General features: G+C 45.2%; 1 protein-coding gene across 1 annotated transcript in view; it reads right to left on the minus strand.

The window, feature by feature from the left end:
• NALF2 (NALCN channel auxiliary factor 2) overlaps positions 1–16,087 on the minus strand; it is a 694,299-nt gene that overhangs the window by 1,453 nt on the left and 676,759 nt on the right. The gene's annotated exons all lie outside the window — the stretch shown is intronic.

Below are 16,087 nucleotides of genomic sequence, written 5' to 3' on the forward strand. Positions count from 1 at the left end.
CACGCGGGGAACAAGACTGCAAAAATTGAACTACTAGTTTCTTTGATGCTAATGCTGCATGATGGCATTAATAAAGTCCTTCCAGCGGCATCATGCTTATCCCAATGCCCCTCGCTTGGATGGACTACTCAGGTTTACATACAACATACCCCAAAACCAAGTCTTGGAACAGCCCTATGTATAAACAGTTGCTCTACTCTCTTTGCAGTTATGTTCTGGTGCAAGCTGTTATCAAATAGAGAAAATAAATTATTTTTAGTTTTTTTGTTTTTATGGAGAAATATTGATATGTACGACCGCACGGACTGTCTATTGCTGTAAAGCACATAAGTACAATCGGAAGAGGGGCCTGAAAACCCCTGCACAGTTACGGATGTGTACTATATATAAACTGTGAAAAGCAATAAACAAATGTAAAAAAGGTATAAACAGTTGCTCTGACGATAATGCGCATCTTTTGCATCTCACTCTCTTACTACCCGCTCCCCCAGGATAACTCTCTGGTTATCGTTAAAGAATCTGGTGATGTGACTCTCTGGAGGTGGTGCCTAGAACCATCGTTTGAAGAATCAGGTTTAGATGGAAGACCCTTCATGAAGGAGTTCACCGCCTCTACTATTAGTCCTAATAGTCACTTTACAAGAGAAGGTATACGTTCTTCCGCCTCTTGGGGGCCATTGCCATTCTTTTGCACAGCTCAGTGGGGTAGACATCACCTGACAACCCAAAATCTGCATATTTAAATCTAGCAGCGAGAGAAAGAAGAGCATTTTAACTCCTGGGTACAAAATCAGAGGGCAGAGCGATCTTCAATGCATCAGAACCTCCTACATGTTGGACTTGGCTATGCACCTTCGATGTGTCCGAAACGCCCTCCCGCCAACTTTACTCTAAGCGAGAAACTTAGGGCCACATGTACAAAACCGTTTTTGAGGTCACAAATGGCCAGATTAACAGAATCGGTCCGCTTGAGACAGCAAAAAAGTTTTTTTAAATATAAAAAGCCAAATTGCGATTCAGTAACCTGTTACCAAATGGCAATTCAAGTTTGCGACTCAGTATCTGGAAGGAGCGTGTTTAGGGAATCCCTTTCAAGCACCAATATGTAGTGGTCTGTATGAATGTTATGCAATCATATTATGGCCGTAAAAGATAAATGTTTTTACCGACATCTCAAGGGTGGTGGTAACCATTTGCAAATGGGAAGGGGTCCTAATGGGATCCCCTTCCCCTTCATGAATGTTGATACAACTTTTTTTAGAGCAGGCAGTGACCCCACGGATCACTGCCTACTCCTAAAAAATCAAACTTAAACTTTTTATTTTTTTGTTTTTACACACATCTCGTTTTCCTTTAAAGAAAAATGGCTGCATAAAATAAAAATAAAAGAATGCAATCACAGACATGGTGGTCTGCTGACCCCAGCAGGCTGCCATTCTTGTGATGACTGCAATTCCTAATGGGATGTAAATTGCGACCTACCTCATTAATATTCATGACGGAGGTCTATTAGCCCCCCATTAGGAATCGCTATTACTAACTTGTACATTTTTGTACATTAGGAATTATGATTTCCTAACTGCAATTGGAAAACAATCGCAATTAGGAAGTTACAATCCCTAAATTCTGTACTTATGGACCTTAAAGTGGGTGTGAGAGAAATAGGGTTTTCGGAGGTGATGTGCGACTTTCACAAACTACTATGCCAAGAACTCAACTTTAAAACATACCACATTCCTGTAATAATAAAATAACTCATGTAATAAAATGGTCTGAATCGCAACATAATCCCATTTGCACTCTGTTTAAACCCATATGGTGTGTAAGTGTAAGAATTAAGATGCAGAAACCAGATATTTCTCAGTAAATACTAAATCACAGTGCATTGTATTGCAATTTAGGGAAACCTTAAGCTCACTGGGCCATAGGTGTCTTTTGCTTGCAGAAAATGCCTGATGCAGAAAAAAAAGTGCCTGTGCCTCCCCACTTGCAACCACTGGCTCAAATTAAGCACTGCGTGAATGTAACTCGTAAGCAGGGAATGTTTCCACAACAGTCCATGCTCTGAAAGTAAATCCGCAGCAAAATGGTAGATACTTCCTGCTAGGAGCCTGTTGCACGTGTCAGCCATATTGCAATTTGGGAACTCTGAATTCTTTGTGACGTGAGCGCTGACTGAGGAATGTTACTAGAAACTGTCGTGCCTACCAAGTGAGGGGTAGAAGTAACAGTAATACATTGGAAGGGGAGGGGCCTCTGAAAGCACTCTACTTCCTTGTGTGTTATTTACATTTAATGTATACCCTCAGCAGAATTCAATGCCCCTTTGAGTGCTCTGGAAAAGTGAAATGTTGATTGGTATCATTGTCTGTTGTATGATACACTTCACATTACCAACCCTTTGCCTCCACTGGGACCAGACGGAGTTGGTGGTTCTCCATAGGCCTCCATACCCCAAAGTTGATACGAGTTAGCTTCTTCCTGGTACCACCCTTCTAAGCTTTACACGTGGCAAACTTTAGTCTGGATCCGATCCCAGCTGTGTCATTCAAGAGTATTGTTTCATTGGTGAACTTGTCTGAACCCAACAACGTCACCAGAGGTTTTCTCGAGGAAGACTTCTTAACCAAGCGACAGTGTGTTTACAACCCAATATTTTGTCCAAACTCCATCTAAAGGCAATAAACCAGGCCCTCTGCAGCCGGGTTCTCAAAAGAACTAAACATGAAAGAAGACCATTTCAACACACTGAATGAAAATGCAGGAAACCCCATCATCTACTATTCTGACTATACTAAGATCAATTAGAGGAATCGATAAGCAACACATCTTTGAAGCCAAACACAAGTTTAACAACAAACAACTAGGCAGAGCAAAGAACTGACACAGGAATTGAGATAGTGGAAGATCCATGTGACCACCCAACTTAACAATAACTAATGCATCCAAAGGAAAGAGGAAAGAATTCCCCATATTTTTCCTGGTAAAAAAAAAAGTCTAGAAAACTCCTAAGACAACTTGCACAAAGTCCAAGACAGCTTTGGACTTGATTATGACTTTGGTGCAGTTGCGCCGGCTCTCTGCCGGCACGGCTGCGCCAAAGCCACGCGAGCACCGCCCGCCTTATTACGAGTTTAACTCATGTAAGGCAGCCGGTCCTTTGCCTTTCCCATGGCAGTGCGAGAAAAACAGCCACAGCAATGAGAATGGAAAAAATGTCCCAGCATGGCATGGACGATGACATTCTGCCATGCTGGAACTGGGGGTGCATGTTGTACCCCCCTAAATGCATTCCCATGGCGGTGTTCCTGCACCGCTAGCCTTTTCCTGGTAGGGCTCCCACCAAGAAATAGCTGGCGGTGCAGGAATTCGTAATATGCTAAGCAGGACTGCGCCAGTCCCACTGAGCATGTTACATTGTGGCGCAGTTCCACCGCCGCCAGGGAAAAACTGTTTCCTGGCGCAGGCGGCAGTCCACCACCGGTATGACTTTCAAAGTTGTAATTGGCAGACGGTGGACTGCCACTGCTGTGATGACCACCGCACTCATAATCAGACCCTTTATACTGACCAGAAAGCCCAACAAAATTGGAGAAGCTTCTAATAAACCAGACAATCATCCCACTCCTCGGAAACCATTCCCTCCTCCTTTCTGAAAAAAGTCAAATGACCAATACCTCCAACCAAGCTGAACATCATCAACTAACTCAAATTTGGAAACGTCAAAGACATCCTCCAATTCTTGGATGAAGGGGTAGCCTGTCCAAGTGCTCTTACTTATGTCACCAAATCATAACTCTAGTCTGACTATTTGTGTAGACAGGATAGACGTCAATGGTCTAGTTCTTAAATGGTTCACATAATTTCTGGAAAAACGTACCCAACAATTCTAGATAAACAACTGCTTCTCTGAAAAAAGAAGCTCTGTAAAAAGGAGTTCCCCAAGGCTCAATTTTGTCTCTCACCCTTTTCAATATCTACTTGGAACTGTTAGTCTACATCCTGAGCCTATCCAACTTCAACTACCATTTCAATGCCTGTGTTACACAGTAATGATTGTGAAAATATCAGGAGCAAAAATATAGCAATATATAGAAATATTTACAAAGAAAATATTAGGAACCAAAATATTGGGCCTCATTACAATGTCGGGCAGACTACACCGTTGCGTTTTGGAACCGCCTGACGTTAGGTCGGCGGTTCTGACTGCAATATTAGGATGCGACTGCCCATAAGGCGGTCGCAAACATCCATTTTCCAATGGAAGCTTGTGCGGTGGGCGGAAAAGGCCCGCAGCACAGGCTTCCATTGGAAAATGGATGTTTGTAAACACAATTTAATAAACATGTATATAAAAAAATAAAAACATCCATCACAATTTATAAAAATAATAAAACAAATACCAAATTTAACATATCAAATTAAAAATTTTAAATTTTAAAATATAAATAATTTAAAATACATATTTAAAAAATGAAGAAAACAATCTAAATAATTATTTCCAATCCTAAGTAAGCAATAGTAAGGTAAGTGCTGGATATTTCAGGGACCAGATTTACTATTCCAACTCCAATTTAGGGGCTCATTGCGATGGCGGTCAGTGAGACCACCATTGTTTCGGGCAGGAATGTCCGACAAGGAGTCGGCGGTCTCGCCCGCCATATCAGGATAGGACTGCTGTGGAGGCGGTCCTAAAATGCTTTTTCATACTGTTGGTTGTGCTGTGGCCCAGGAAAAGGGCCGCAGCACAAGCCGCTGTAGAAAAAGGCACTTTGTGTACATCCATGCACCATGTGTCAGGAATGTGTGTGTGGGAGAGGGCACTACATGTGCCCCCCAAGCACTTAACAGTAGCCCATGGGGAATGGGGGCCCTGATTGGGGCCCCTAAAGTCCTTTTCCATCTGCCTATTCATGGCAGTCGGACCGCCATGAACAGGGAGTCTGAAAGGGATACGCTAATCCCTACGGTGGTGCCTGTGCATTTCCTCCATTGTAGGGTTAGGAATCTTTTATCCTGTTGGAGGCATCGGTCTTTCCCCCTGACATTATCTCTCCAACCACCTTCATCGTAATGCGGCAGTCAGAGTGATGCCCTGGATGTCAGGCGGACTGCCATCGACAGCATGTCAGCGGCGGTCCATCTGGCATTCATAAAGAGGGCCTTAGCAGATTTATAATTCCCACTCCAACATAAATGAATGAATGAAATGAAATTTGATTTGTAGAGCGCATGGCTGCCCGGAAGCGCCCCAGTGCTTGCTTAGGGAACCCGTCCTGGTATTCCCCTGCGAGATAACCCATTACTGGGCATCCCCAAGGTGAAAGCCAGGTATCCCGCTGCGAGGGGCCATTGTGGAGATTAAGCAAGCTATTGCCCAGAGTTACAGAGTGGGACTCCATGATTGGAATAGGCACCGAGGCGAGAATTGTCAGGTCCGGGGAAATTTGAGCCCAAGACCCGCCGAGGTGGGGAATTGAACCCTGGTCCGGGCCAGATCTCTGCATCAGGGTCTGCCGCTCCATCCACTTGAGCCACACTTCTCCATAACATCAGGAGGAACATTATTGGATTCTGGAGGTGTAGATTTACTATTCCTTCCCCCAATGTAAGCAAAAGCAAGGAAGCATTTGGACTTTTGAGGGTTTGAATTTACTATTCCCACTCCAACATAAGCAAAAGTATGAAAATTGTTGAATTTTGGAGAGGCCAGATTTACTATCACTACTCAAACGAAATCAGCAGTAGGGAAAGTGTTGGACTTTGGAGGGGTCAAATTTACTGAATCCCTCCAACAAAAACAAAGGTAGGGAAAGCTTTGGATTTCTGTGTAGGTAGATTTACAATTCCTACTCCAACATAAGCAAAAGTAGGGAAAATGTTGACTTTGGAGGTGTAAGGTTTACTAGTCTCACTCCAAAGTAAGCAAAAGTAGGGAAAGTGTTGGACTTTCAAGGTGCCATATTTACTATTCCCACTCCAAAATTAGCAAAAGTGAGAAAAGTATTGGACTTTGAAAGAGTTAGATTTACTATTCCCACACCAATCTAAGCAAACAGATTAAAAGTGTTGGACTTTGGAACGGGTCAGATTTACTATTCCCGGTTGTTTTTTGTTGTTATTTTTTTTAAAATAAATATGAACCAAAAATATAATTTTAAATAATAAATGTATACATTAAATATAAAAAATAACATTACATTTTTTAAAATACACATCTCAATTTTCAAATAAAAAAATCAAATTACGAAAAATATAAAAAATATTCAGAGTTCTCTCCTTTCCTCCCTTAAAAAATGAACACCAACTATTAAAATTAACAACATAAAAATATTATTAAAATGAAAAAGTAGTGCTATTAAATTGATTCTTAATAAAATAATTAAAATGACCACAATTCAATAATACAATTGCTCAACCAATTAACAATTGCAAACTATGCTAAAGCAAATTAAGCAGAAATAATATTATTATATTACTAATAACCTATGATATTTAAATACCTTATCTTTATCAAACTAATAAAAAAAAAGATATAGCATTTTATTAAATCAAACAAAATTCTATACAATTGCATTTACAAACATTATATTAAATACCTAAAAACAAAATTCTTGCGATCATTATTAAGTCCCAGGATATTTTTGGCATCACTCTATTCTGGTGGTATGTTGGAGACTATATTTTGATAAAACACACACAGCAATACAGTAAAAATCTCCTCCCCCGAAGATATGAGAAACCTATCAGAAACCTTCAATATATTGTATGCCTGGACCACTGCACATGACGTGAAAGTTAACCCTCCCTCGTTCCCGGCGAAACAGAAAATACGGCCGATAGATTCAAAAACTGCATGCTTGAAGTTGGCCGCTGGATGGCACAAAGCTGCCTTAAGCTGAATTCCTCGAAGACTGAGGTTCTGCTCTTTGGTAACAGGGACAACTTCTGGTCCCCGAGATGGTGGCCAGACGAAATGGGACCTCTCCCAGAACCAGTGGACAAAGTGAAAAATCTTGGTATACTGGTGGATACCACCCTGAACTTCAAATCCCAGGTGAGCGCCCTCTCCTCCTCCCTTCATTTTATACTCAAGACCATCAGAAAAATTCTACCTTATCTGGAAAAGAAACACAGGAAAACTATAGTCACTGGTCTAGTGCTCTCACGCCTAGATTATTGCAACAGCCTGATGTTAAACGCCCAGCAGAGCGTACTTAATAAACTCCAACTTCTGCAAAACGCAGCCGCTCGCCTAATCACTGACACTCCTAAATTTGCCTCGGTATCTCAGGAACTGGTTAAGTTACATTGGCTACCCATTCGTAAAAGAATCACTTTCAAGGCAGTATGCATGGTCTTCAAGGCCCTCCACGACTCAGGTCCTAGGCACTTGAAGTCTCTATTCTGCTGGCATAAACCAACAAGAACACTGAGATCAGGACAACTGGCCCTGGTTGCGGTCCCCAGAATTAAAAAAGTCCGCTGGGGAGGCAGGAGCTTCTCTCTTGGGGCGGCCGAGGCTTGGAACAAACTTCCTCTCGCGCTCAGACAAACCCAGAATCTGATGGCCTTTAGAAGAGGTCTAAAAACATGGCTCTTCACCCAGTAAGCTCGCTCCCTCACACCAGTCTATCCTCCAGCGCCAGGACACCTCCGGGTATTAGAGCGCTCTATAAATTTGCAAATAAATAAATAAATAAACCCCACAAAATTGAATTCCTCTTTATGTCGTCCCACGGCTGTAATCTCCTAACTCATGCATAGCTCAAAGATGTCTCTCTTCTGAGCACCACTCCAAACATCTCAACCTGCCGAATCACATTGTCTACAGAGCAAAGTGCGTCCAACTCTATCTCTGATTTCGAAGAGGTATTAACACTACGTCCCAGAACAAGACTTTACATAAATCACACAGACCTGGTCCTCTCAAGATTGGGCTACTCTTACTCCATCCTAGTTCAGTTTCCAAAAACCCAACAGGTACCCGTCAAAGCTGCTCTGCATGCTGCTCCCAAACCGTTCTTGGGCACCCAGAAATGTGAACTTATCGCCCCCATCCTACTTTCCCTGAACTGACTTCCAACTGAATCAAGAGCTGGTTTCATTTGGTTTGCATCATGCTCAGAACTGTTTGGAGGGCCCTCCCAGCGATCGAGCAGGAAACTGCGGGGCTTCTTAATGAGAGGGTTGCACCGCTGGTGCGTCACTTCTTCTGATGTTCAGGCAATGTAAACTTCCCAAGGATATCTAGTTAGCCACTCAAAGCCACTTTGCTTGGCCTCATAGATATGGAGTAAGACAAAGCAGCGCGAGCCGCTGCCTCGCCTTACTCTGTGCCATGGAGGTGTTCCATGAGCGCTGCAGTGGGTTTTCCCACGCAACGCCCATGGATTTTGATACTGCCCCAGATTTACTAAACCACGTAAACCTGGAGCAGGGCCAAAACCTTACACCTCCCCAGAGCAGGTGTAACAACGAGAAATATGTTAATTTCTCCTCGTTGTTTGCCTCTTTCCATGTGTGCTGTCAGAAAGAAGAAAACGCCTCTGTGGATTGTTTTTGCGTAGGAAGGTGCCCCTTGCTGCACAAAATCAATCCTGCATGCACCAGAGACACCCTTGCACCAGGGTGCAAAGGTGCCCGTGTAGTACGAGGCAGCAAATTGTGCACCAGCACAGAGGTAAAGGACAGGAATACACTGTATTTCATTAATACGGGGGCTTATTTATGGGAACCCTGCATCTCTTTTGTACCACTTACATTGGAACATGCAGGGCTCTCATAAAGTTTTTTTAAGCCACACAAAGCCACACGGCATGGCTCTGAGTGGCCTCATGAATCATGTGTAAGGCAAAGCATCACATTGGTGTCTCCAGAGGTGAGACGTAACAAGGAGAAATATGTGCATTTCTCCTCATTGTTCCCTCTTTCATGTGTGCTGCATTCTGCAGCACACATTGAAAGGAAAATACCTTGTACAATTGTTTTTGTGCAGCAAGGTACCCCTTCCTGCATAAATAAAAACAGGAATGTGCCCCTTCCTGCACAAAACAATTCTGTATGCAACGGAGGCACCCTTGCAGCGTATGGTGCAAGGACGCCTGCATTGGCGCTAGCTGCCGAAAGTATGCCAGTGCAGGCAGGAAGGACAGGAATGCGCCGTATTGATTCAGTCGGGTGCATTCCTGCCCATTCTCTTTGGTGTTGGGAAGTGCGCCTACATACCTCAGGAGGGCAAAGACACTGAAGGAGTGCAAAACACCTTCTGCTTGAAACTCAAGAGGGTGAAATAAAACTGAAACGACAAAGCAATCCTCCTCAGGAAAATGCCCCAGTCTCATACCCCTACAGATGAAAACAATTACCTCCATAAGGCTGTGAAAAAAAGCTAAAAACCCTTATATTTAAAGACCAACTTTCACTGAGGGGCCAATCCACCCCCAACGACAGGACAAACTGACTGTTATGAATCTCACGTTGACATGTTTATCGTAACCTTCATTTTTTCAGATTTTAATCCGTGTGTTTACTTATCTTTAAACTGCTGTTCACCTTCTTTCAATTATAAAGAGCTCTGGTGCCCTAGGGTCTTGTAAGAAACGAAATAAATAAAAACCAGAAAACTGACTCTACCGGGAAGCGCAAGATGCAGGGATAAGTGCCAATGCAAGGATGAGTGGATGCAAGGATGAGTGTCGATGCAAGGATGAGTGCGCCAATGCAAGGATGAGTGGATGCAAGGATGAGTGTCGATGCAAGTATGAGTGCGCCAATGCAAGGATGAGTGGATGCAAGGATGAGTGTCAATGCAAGGATGAGTGCGCCAATGCAAGGATGAGTGTCGATGCAAGGATGAGTGGATGCAAGGATGAGTGTCGATGCAAGGATGAGTGCGCCAATGCAAGGATGAGTGTCGATGCAAGGATGAGTGGATGCAAGGATGAGTGTCGATGCAAGGATGAGTGCGCCAATGCATTGATGAGTGGATGCAAGGATAAGTGTTGATGCAAGGATGAGTGCGCCAATGCAAGGATGAGTGGATGCAAGGATGCGTGCCAATGCAAGGATGAGTGGATTCAAGGATGAGTGTCGATGCAAGGATGAGTGTCAATGCAAGGATGAGTACGCCAATGCAAGTATGAGTACGCCAATGCAAGGATGAGTGGATGCATGGATGAGTGCGCCAATGCAAGGATGAGTGGATGCAAGGATGAGTGTTGATGCAAGGATGAGTGCGCCAATGCAAGGATGAGTGGATGCAAGGATGAGTGTCGATGCAAGGATGAGTGCGCCAATGCAAGGATGAGTGTCGATGCAAGGATGAGTGGATGCAAGGATGAGTGTCGATGCAAGGATGAGTGCGCCAATGCAAGGATGAGTGGATGCAAGGATGAGTGTTGATGCAAGGATGAGTGCGCCAATGCAAGGATGAGTGGATGCAAGGATGCGTGCCAATGCAAGGATGAGTGGATTCAAGGATGAGTGTCGATGCAAGGATGAGTGTCAATGCAAGGATGAGTACGCCAATGCAAGTATGAGTACGCCAATGCAAGGATGAGTGGATGCAAGGATGAGTGCGCCAATGCAAGGATGAGTGGATACAAGGATGAGTGTTGATGCAAGGATTAGTGTCAATGCATGGATGAGTGTCGATGCAAGGATGAGTGTGCTGATGCAAGGATGAGTGGATGCAAGGATGAGTGTCGATGCAAGGATGAGTGCGCCAATGCAAGGATGAGTGGATGCAAGAATGAGTGTCAATGCATGAATGAGTGTCAATGCAAGGATGAGTGCACCGATGCATGGATGAGTGGATGCAAGGATGCGTGCCTATGCAAGGATGAGTGGATGCAAGGATGAGTGTCGATGCAAGGATGAGTGTCAATGCAAGGATGAGTACGCCAATGCAAGTATGAGTACGCCAATGCAAGGATGAGTGGATGCAAGGATGAGTGTCGATGCAAGGATGAGTGCGCCAATGCAAGGATGAGTGGATGCAAGAATGAGTGTCAATGCATGGATGAATGCCAATGCAAGGATGAGTGTTGATGCATTGATGAGTGGGCCGACGCAAGGATGAGTGCCAATGCAAGGATGAGTACCAACTCAAGGATGAGTGCCGATGCAGGGATTAGTGCCGATACAAGGATGAGGGTCGATGCAAGGATGAGTGCCAATGCAAGGATGAGTGTGCCGATGCATGGATGAGTGCGCCGATGCAAGGATTATTATTATTATTATTATTATTATTGCATTTATTACACGCGACAGCTACCCGCTAATGGTTTCCCGGCGCGAAATAATTTGTAAAGAGATCATAACACTGATAGTACACGGTCTAGATGTTAAATAGCCAGGTTTTTAGGCTTTTGCAAAATCTGCCGTATTTGTCTTCCAAACGAATTGCAATGGGCATTGAGTTCCACAGCGTAGGGCCTTGATACTAAAAAGATTTCCCTCCCACGCGGGAAAGCTTAAATCTGGGAATCGCAAATTTCTTTTGGGTCGAGGACCGCAATGATCGTGACGGCTGGTAAGGGAGGACCAATGACATCAGATATTTAGGGGCTTTAGCAGCATTTATTTTATGCATAATGCAGAATGGGATGCATAAGGATGAGTGCCAATGCAAGGATGAGTACCGATGCAAGGATGAGTGGATGCAAGGATGAGTGCCGATGCAAGGTTGAGTACCGATGCAAGGATGAGTGGATGCAAGGATGAGTGCCGATGCAAGGAAGAGTGCCGATGCAAGGATGAGTGTCGATGGAAGGATGAGTGCCGATGGAAGGATGAGTGCCGATGCATGGATGACTGTCGATGCAAGGATGAGTGCGCCAATGCAAGGATGAGTGCCAATGCAAGTATGAGTGCCGATGCAAGGATGAGTGGATGCAAGGATGAGTGCCAATACAAGGATGAGTGGATGCAAGGATGAGTGGATACAAGGATGAGTGTCAATACAAGGATGAGTGCCAATGCAAGGATGAGTGTCGATGCAAGGATGAGTGGATGCGAGGGTGAGTGTCGATGCAAGGATGAGTGCGCCAGTTCAAGGATGCGTGCCAACTCAAGGATGAGTGCCAATGCACGGATGAATGTCGATGCATGGATGAGTGCCAATGCAAGGATGAGTGCGAATGAAAGGATGAATGGATGCAAGGATGAGTGCGCCAATGCAAGGATGAGTGCCAATGCAAGGATGAGTACCGATGCAAGGATGAGTGCAAATGCAAGGATGAGTGTCGATGCATGGAGGAGTGCGCTGATGCAAGGATGAGTGCCAATGCAAGGATGAGTACCGATGCAAGGATGAGTGCCGATGCAAGGATGAGTGTCGATGCATGGATGAGTGCACTGATGCAAGGATGAGTGCCAATGCAAGGATGAGTGGATGCAAGGATGAGTGTCGATGCAAGGATGAGTGTCGATGCAAGAATGAGTGCCGATGCAAGGATGTGTGCCGATGCAAAGATGAGTGGATGCAAGGATGAGTGCCGATGCAAGGATGAGTACCAATGCAAGGATGAGTGGATGCAAGGATGAGTGGATGCAAGGATGAGTGCCGATGCAAGGACGAGTACCAATGCAAGGATGAGTGGATGCAAGGATGAGTGCTGATGCAAGGATGAGTGCCAATGCAAGGATGAGTGCCGATGGAAAAATGAGTGCCAATGCAAAGATGTGTGCCGATGCAAGGATGAGTGATTGCAAGGATGAGTGCCAATGCAAGGATGAGTGTTGATGCATGGATGAGTGCGCCGATGCAAGGATGAGTGCCAATGCAAGGATGAGTCTAGATGCAAGGATGAGTGCTGATGCAAGGATGAGTGTTGATGCATGGATGAGTGCGCCAATGCAAGGATGACAGCCAATGCAGGGATGAGTGTTGATGCATGGATGAGAGCCAATGCAGGGATGAGTACCAATGCAAGCATGAGTGCTGATGCATGGATGAGTGTCAATGCAGGGATGAGTACCAATGCAAGGATGAGTGTTGATGCAAGAATGAGTGGATGCAAGGATGAGTGTCGATGCAAGGATGAGTGCGCCAATGCAAGGATGAGTGCGCCAATGCAAGGATGCGTGCCAATGCAAGGATGAGTGCCAATGCAAGGCTGAGTGTCGATGCATGGATAAGTGCCAATGCAAGGATGAGTGGATGCAACGATGAGTGTTGATGCAAGGATGAGTGTGCCAATGCAAGGATGGGTGCCAATGCAAGGATGAGTACCAATGCAAAGATGAGTGCCAATGCAAGGATAAGTGTTGATGCATGGATGAGTGCGCTGATGCAAGGATGAGGGCCAATGCAAGGATGAGTTCCGATGCAAGGATGAGTGCCAATGCTTGGATGAGTGTCGTTGTAAGAATGAGTGCCGATGCAAGGATGTGTGCAGATGCAAGGATGAGTGGATGCAAGGATGAGTGCCAATGCAAGGATGAGTGCCGCTGCAGGGATGAGTGCCAATGCAAAGATGTGTGCCGATGCAAGGATGAGTGGATGCAAGGATGAGTGCCAATGCAAGCATGAGTGTCGATGCATGGATGAGTGCGCCGATGCAAGGATGAGTGCCAATGCAAAGATGAGTACTGATGCAAGGATGAGTGCTGATGCTAGGATGAGTGTCGATGCATGGATGAGTGCGCCAATGCAAGGATGAGAGCCAATGCAAGGATGAGTGTCGATGCATGGATGAGTGTCAATGCAGGGATGAGTACCAATGCAAGGATGAGTCCCGATGCAAGGATGAGTGCCAATGCAAGGATGAGTGGATGTAAGGATGAGTGTTGAGGCAAGGATGAGTGGCCAATGCAGGGATGAGTGCCAATGCAAGGATGAGTGTTGAGGCAAGGATGAGTGGCCAATGCAAGGATGAGTGCCAATGCAAGGATGAGTGTTGATGCATGGATAGTACACCGATGCAAGGATGAGTGTCAATGAAAGGATGAGTGTTGATGTATGGATGTGTGTGCCAATGCATGGATGAGTGCGACAATGCATGGATCAGTGCACCAATGCATGGATGAGTGCCAATGCAAGTATGAGTGGATGCAAGGATGAGTGTTGATGCAAGATGAGTGCCGATTCAAGGATGAGTGTCGATGCAAGTCTTTGTGTCGATGCAAGGATGAGTTTCAATGCAACGATGAGTGTCAATGCATGGATGAGTGCCAATGCAAGGATGAGTGTTGATGAATGGATGAGTGCACCGGTGCAAGGATGAGTGCCAATGCAAGGATGAGTACCGATGCAAGGATGAGGGCTGATGCAAGGTTAAGTGCCAATGCAAGGATGAGTGTCGTTGCAAGGATTAGTACCAATGCAAGGATGAGTGTCGATGCATATATGAGTGCGCCGATGCAAGGATGAGTGGCGATACAAGGATGAGTGCTAATGCAAGGATGAGTGGATGCAAGGATGTGGGTCGATGCAAGGATGAGTGCCAATGCAAGGATGAGTGTCAATGCATGCATGAGTGCGTAGATTCAAGGATGAGTGCGCCAGATGAAAGGATGAGTGATGATGCAAGGATGAGTGCTGATGCATGGATAGTACACCGATGCAAGGATGAGTGTCAATGAAAGGATGAGTGTTGATGCATGGATGTGTGCGCCAATGCATGGATGAGTGCGCCAATGCATGGATGAGTGCACCAATGCATGGCTGAGTGCCAATGCAAGTATGAGTGGATGCAAGGATGAGTGTTGATGCAAGATTAGTGCCGATTCAAGGATGAGTGTCAATGCAAGTCTTTGTGTCAATGCAAGGATGAGTTTCAATGCAACGATGAGTGTCAATGCATGGATGAGTGCCAATGCAAGGATGAGTGTTGATGAATGGATGAGTGCACCGGTGCAAGGATGAGTGCCAATGCAAGGATGAGTACCGATGCAAGGATGAGGGCTGATGCAAGGTTAAGTGCCAATGCAAGGATGAGTATCGTTGCAAGGATTAGTGCCAATGCAAGGATGAGTGTCGATGCATGTATGAGTGCGCCGATGCAAGGATGAGTGTCGATACAAGGATGAGTGCTAATGCAAGGATGAGTGGATGCAAGGATGTGGGTCGATGCAAGGATGAGTGCAAATGCAAGGATGAGTGTCAATGCATGGATGAGTGCATCGATGCAAGGATGAGTGTTGATTCAAGGATGAGTGCTGATGCAAGGATGAGTGCTGATGCAAGGATGAGTGCCAATGCAAGGATGAGTGCCGATGCAAGGATGAGTGTTGATGCAAGGATGAGTGTTCATGCAAGCAATAGTGCCCATGAATGGATGATTGCCGATGCAAGGATGAGTGTCGATGAAAGGATGAGTGCCGGTACAAGGATGAGTTTTGATTCAAGGATGAGTGGGCCGTCGCAAGGATGAGTGCAGATACAAGGTTGAGTGAGCCAGATGCAAGGATGAGTGCGCTGATGCAAGGATGAGTGCAGATGTAAGAATGAGTGTTGATGCAAGGATGAGGGCCGATGCAAGGATGTGTGTTGATACAAAGATGAGTACACCGATGCAAAGATGAGTGCACCGATGCAAAGATGAGTGAAGATGCAAGGATGAGTGCCGATGCAAGAATGAGTGTGCCAGATGCAAGGATGAGTGCGCCGATGCAAAGATGAGTGCAGATACAAGGATGAAAGCTGATGCAAGGATGAGTGTTGATGCAAGGATGAGTGCCAATAAGAGGATGGGTGTCGATGCAAGAATGAGTGTTGATGCAAGGATGAGTGCAGATGCCAGGATGAGTGCTAATGCAAGGATGAGTGTGCCAGATGCAAGGATGAGTGCCGATGTAAGGATGAGTGCAGATGCCAGGATGAGTGCAGATGCAAGGATGAGTGGATGGAAGGATGAGTGTCGATGCAAGGATGAGTGTGCCGATGCAAGTATAAGTGTGCCAATGCAAGGATGAGTGCAGATGCAAGGATGAGTGGATGCAAGGATGAGTGCCAATTCAAGGATGGGTGCGAATGCAATGACGAGCGCGTCATTGCAAGGATGAAAGCGCCAAAACAAGGATGAGTGGATGCAAGGATGAGTGTCGATACATGGATGAGTGCGCAGATGCAAGGATGAGT

The sequence above is a fragment of the Lissotriton vulgaris genome, chromosome 4_1 (assembly GCF_964263255.1).
Source record: "Lissotriton vulgaris chromosome 4_1, aLisVul1.2, whole genome shotgun sequence".
Classification (NCBI taxonomy): domain Eukaryota; kingdom Metazoa; phylum Chordata; class Amphibia; order Caudata; family Salamandridae; genus Lissotriton; species Lissotriton vulgaris.